The sequence below is a fragment of the Anabrus simplex genome, chromosome 7, assembly GCF_040414725.1.
Source record: "Anabrus simplex isolate iqAnaSimp1 chromosome 7, ASM4041472v1, whole genome shotgun sequence".
Lineage (NCBI taxonomy): Eukaryota > Metazoa > Arthropoda > Insecta > Orthoptera > Tettigoniidae > Anabrus > Anabrus simplex.
The window spans coordinates 287,321,800-287,327,799 of NC_090271.1; positions in this window are offsets into that span (position 1 = coordinate 287,321,800).

Below are 6,000 nucleotides of genomic sequence, written 5' to 3' on the forward strand. Positions count from 1 at the left end.
ACGGTGTGATGGAACATCTTAACTGGAGCTTAATGTTGCCGTCAGCTCCCGCTTGGAGCGCTGTGCCAGCATACAGCGAGCCACCTGGTGACGAACAAGTATACCACTACAATAATGTTGTCGTCAGCTCCCGCTTGGAGCGTTGTGCCTGCATACAGCGAGTCACCTGGTGGCGAATGAGCGTACCACTACAGCTCCAACGATAAAGCATTCTTAAATTCAAACTCTCATTATTGTAGAAGTCTTCCTCAGGAACAGCCGAGATTTTCTTCTGAAGATGCGGAGCAGCGTTCTCTGCAACACGTAAAGAGTTTCACCTGGTTTTATTCACACGGCATAAGCCCAAAAGCCCATATCATGTCTATAAAATTAGTGTAATAATAAAAGTAACAACAATAACCATAAAAATATCAAGAAGATATCGATGAGATTTCGTCTATGGCCTTTGTTTAAAGGATCTATTACACCTGGTGATGAACTAACACAAGCATTAACTGATGTTCCATCCTTACACCACGGAGGACAAAGTTCTGCTGCTTGTAAACCAGCTTGAAGTTCAAATGTAGGACATGAAATGACACCACAGCATAGAGGCGTGATGATACACCCTGAAATCTCACTTTTCGAAAATTTGACTACTTCCTTATTCAGGGGAGGTCTTCAGTTTCCTCAAATGTTCACTATTTTGTATATTTTTGCTTTGTATACTTGTAGAACTCACTGAGACGTGCAATGACGCCAGAGTTCAGAGCTATACTTTACCGCGCCATACGATGATTTCATAGATGGCGGCACTATGACGTACACCGAGGTTATTAGATACATTGGTCCTTCCTCTCAGATGAGACATTGTTTCTGTAACGCTACGGTTGTATATAGTCCATATTTATTATCACTACGGCTCGCAAGTTGAGGATTTTGTTTTCTGGAGTGTCCGAAGACAAGGCCCAGCATAATTTGTGTTCATTCTGGGTCATTGTAGGCCAGAAAATGGTGGGTTTTATTTCTCTTTTTTGGTGTTTTTAGCTTATGGCTCCTTTTTTAAGATTTTTATGTCTTAACGGCTTCTTTCGCAACTTCAACTTCTTTCAATTACATGTTTACTGTCAATTCACAGCTCAAATCATCGTTAGCTTAAACATCTTCTCCGTAGAAAGAGAGAAAATGAAACGAAAATGAAGTGAAAAGAAGTGAAGAAATGAAGCCAATACTTGAAATAAACAGGGCCATAAAATTATGGACACGATAAGTGAAATATTGGAAGGAGAACATTTTGATGTGAGTGTTTTTGTAGAGGAGGATCTCATTTGCTTCATCCGCTGATGTGGAAAGAAGTTTCTCGATGTTTTGCAACGTGCTGTCTGAAAACCGAGGATACTTTACACCTAAGAACCTATTGTGATATACTGCAAAGCCAACTGAGGTAAGATTTCCGAATTCCAATTTTTGCAACCCTAGTGTCATTAAGCCGAATATGATTCCAGTTATACTAATTTCAATTTCTTTCCCCAGGATGTCTATTGCGGGTTCACTGAATTAATTCCGGGTGAATTCATTTTAAATTCTGCAAGTACTTCTTTCAATAAACTCGGATTTTTTCTTTTTTAAATTATGTTAATCTAAAAATATATAATGTCCGAAAGAAGAAATATTTCACTCATTTATTTTTGCAATGTTGCATACCACCAGAATTTTGCATTTTTAAACATTATATTCCGTAATTAAATGTAATTAAAACTAAAATTATGACTTAATTTGGATCGCATTTTACGTCCTTTTTGCCAGTTTTAAGGTCTTTTTGTGTACTTTTAGTCCTTTATACAGCTCTTTTTTATGCAATTCATAGTTTTTCAACTTCCGACCTCTAATTATCACAATTCAACATTCGTATCCCTCCGGCTACAACACGTCCAAAACTGAATCTCTTCCACCGCCAAAAAACAAAAACTGAGCACTACAAACATTTCCCAGTCATTAAATGCATGAGGATATATACACAATTACTTTCAATTTGGACATATTTTGCAGCATGTTAACGTATTTTATCTATCTTTGCAAGACAATTGTGTAGAATCAACATTAAAATTTTTAAGACTGAACATTAATCGTTTAATATTTAGGTAATAACTCTGTGGACGATGCATTAAGAAGACATTCTTCTTCCCTAAAGCTTATTATACGAAGTATCCAATGAACATTATGCCTGTCTAATGCCTACACATTTGAAACCCTTTAATAACTTCAAAACTACTCGCCGGATTTGCGAAATAAGCACATCATCGAATTTGTCGCTCGATTCGTAATTATTCTAATAATAATAATAATGTTATTTGTTTTACGTCCCACTAACTACTCTTTTACAGTTTTCGGAGACGCCGAGGTGCCGAAATTTAGTCCCGCAGGAGTTCTTTTACGTGCCAGTAAATCTACCGACACAAGGCTGACCACCGGACTGAGCCAGGATCGAACCTGCCAAGTTGGGGTCAGAAGGCCAGCGCCTTAACCGTCTGAGCCACTCAGCCCGGCCCGTAATTGTTCTACGGGGTGAAATTAGTATATTCATATTTAAAAGAACAAAGTTGCTACAGGTTTCTCGGTAGTTACGTATGTGATGGAAAGGAATAGGACAGTCTTTTATGAGCCCCTTAATACATCTTAAGAATTTGAAAACAGAATGTCTATATCTTTGAAGAATCAGAAGATATTTGAGGTGGACAACTTAGCTGAATTAACTGTATACCAGTACCTCATTATACACAGTTTACGAATAAAAACAATAGGGAAACATATTTTGTAACGTCTGGTATGTGAAAGTTAATTTGGTAGATGGCGTTCCAACGGTCGTACAGCATACCTTGAGACCTTAGCTACTCAGGGTATGTCATATCGAAGTTATACTCCATCTGTAGGCCCTAAAATGTCAGATGACCCCTCAAAACAAAGTGAATAGTGGTGCGTCCGTGTGTCGTTGTGAGGTACAGAGACTACTGCGGTTATCTGAGCTCGTTGTACGTCAACCAGCACATCCCATGAGACATCTTAACGAGGTTCAAGTCGCAACGGCCGTCACTTTGATCCAGGAAGGATTGACATTTCGTCGTGTTTTCAACACTTATGGAATCGCTACAATGAGACAGGCCAGTTCACAAGGAGGATTGGATATGGTCGTGGACGCATGACAGTCCTACAGGATGACCTATATCTGACCATCTGTGCGTTGCGGCGTCGTTCAGCAACTGCCAGAGAACTGCAACAAGACCTCGGGAAGGTCACTGGAGTCAAGGTGTCTGACCACACAGTAAGGAACAGGTTAAGAGAAGTGTCCTTTACGACCCAGACGTCCTGTTCCAGTGCCCCGTTTAACGTAGCAACATCGCGCAGCTCGCCTTCTGTTTTCCCGAACCCACGTCAGCTGGCAACTTCGCCAACGGAGAACTGTGTTGTTCACAGACGAGTCCAGATTTCCCCTGACACAGCGTGATGGACGTCAACGTGTATGGAGACGCCGTGGTGAGCAGTATATGCCAAATGATGTCCAGGAAGGCGACCGATTTGGAAAAGGTTCTCTGATGGTGTGGGGTGGCATCAGTATTTATGGTTGTACGGATCTTGTCATCATCCGTGGCAATCTTACCGCTGCTGGGCACATCGAGCAAATACTGCTACAGCATGTGTTGGTTGCTGCATACGGTGTTGGTCCTGAATTCGTACTCATGCACGACAATGCCAAGGCTCATGTAGCGCTCATCACCAGAGCTGTCTTGTGAGAACTGGACATTCAAGAGATGGAATGGCCAGCAGTGTGTCCCGACCTTAATCCCATTGAGCATGTGTGGGATAGGCTTGACGGAAGTGTTCGTGGGCGTCCTGTTCCACCATAGACTCTCCAAGACCTCGAGCAGGCTCTCATTGAAGAATGAGACCTGATACCGCAACGTGACCTCCGTTGACTGATACGGACCATTCCACATAGGTGCGAAGCTGTGATAAATGCTAGTAAAGGACATACACCATACTGAAGCTCTCCAACTGTGATAAAATCCACCCTGGATGACTGTTATCACTTTGTTTTCGCCCCTATTTGTACATTTCCGTTTGTGTTCTGAAAATGAATGCGAATCCATCGATGTTCTTTTGTATACTTCAACGGTAAAGAATAAAGGTTTAGTTGGTAATATATGGTATTGTTTTGTAGAGCATGGCATACGTTCAAAAACACGCTCCCCTAATTGTTTTTGAACTGTGTGTATACCACACACTTTTTGTTTGTGATTGATAATAGTGTCCTAGCTTTTTAATGTAACTTTAGTTGATGTTTTGAAATTATATGTGTAGAATGTCTTAAATTTAGTATTTTAATAAGATAAGTTGTATTTGAAAATGATACGTGTGAAATGTTTTAGTTTAAAAACCATATATAGCAATTAAGTCCAATAGTATTAGTGTATTTAGAGCCTACGTGGCTCAGGCGGCAGCGCGCCGGCCTCTCGCCACTGGATACCGTAGTTTAAATCCCGGTCACTCCATGTAAGATTTGTGCTGGACAAAGCGGAGGCGGTACAGGTTTTTCTCCGGGTACTCCGGTTTTACCTGTTATCCTTCATTCCAGTAACACTCTCCACTTTCATTTCATTTCATCTGTCAGTCATTAGTCATTGCCCCAGAGGAGTGCGACAGGCCTCGGTGGCCGGCACAATTTCTATCCTCGCCGCAAGTTGCGGGCTTCATTTATCCCATCCCTGTCGCTGTCATTGATTGGAAAACAGGTGTTAGGTTTTCATTCATTCGGTATTAGTGTATTTATAATTTGTGTTCCTTATTATTGGGCGTGTACCTGCCAGGATCACAGTAAATTAATTGATTAGTCTAATTGTGGCGGTTTAAGTCTTCGGCCCGGAGGCTGGTTGGATTCTCAAACAGCACACCTAAACGCTATAAGAAAACTGCACAAATCAACGGCAGTACCATAATGAGGTATGTTAGGCAGGATGAGGTGTGAGGTAGCTTGCCATTGCTGTTCTCAATCAGTCACCACTGACCTCCATTTAGGGCAGCTGCCCTGGCGGTAGATTCCCTATCAGTTGTTTGCCTAGCCTTTCCTAAAATAATTTCAAAGAAGTTTGAAATTATTTAACATCTCCCTTGATAAATGATTCCAATCCTTTAAACCTCTTCCTGTCCTCTTGAATTCTAACTTTATACTGTGATCTTTCCTACTTTGAAAAACACCACTCAAACTTATTCGTCAGCTAATGTCCATCCACGCGATATCTCCATTAACAGCTCGGAACACACAACTTTGGTCGACCAGTGCATCTCCTTTCTCCCAAGTCTTGCCAGCTCAAACTTCGCAACACTGCTCTTTTATAGGAAATCACCCAGAACAAATCGAGCTGCTTTTCCTTGGAGTTTTTCCCCAGTTCTCGAATCAAGTAACCCTGGTGAGAGTCCCATACACTGGAACCATACTGTAATTGCGGTCTTACCAGATACTTTTATGCCCTCTCATTTACATCTTTATATACCATTACGATATGAAGAAATCTGTAACCACTATTTACAATCCCGTTTATGTGATTACCCCAAAGAAGATATTTTCTTATAAAAAAATCCAGGTCCCTACAGCGATATCTATGAGGTACTTTCACTCCAACAACACAGTAATTAAAATAATTGGGAGGACTTTTCCTGTTGGTAAAACTCACAACCTGCTGCAATAGCCACACAAAATCAATAATATTATTCGTTTCACGTTCCACTGACTACTTTTACGAATTTCGGAGAAGCCGATGAGCCGGAATTGTGTCCCGCGGGAATTCTTTGACAAGGTTCATGTATTTGAACACCTTCAAAAACTACCTAATTGAACTGGGATGGAACACGCCAACCTAAACTCAGAAGGCCAGCGCTCTACCGTCTGAGCAATTCAGTCCGGCTTATGCTAAATTGAATTATTATTATTATTATTATTATTATTATTATTATTATTATTATTATTAT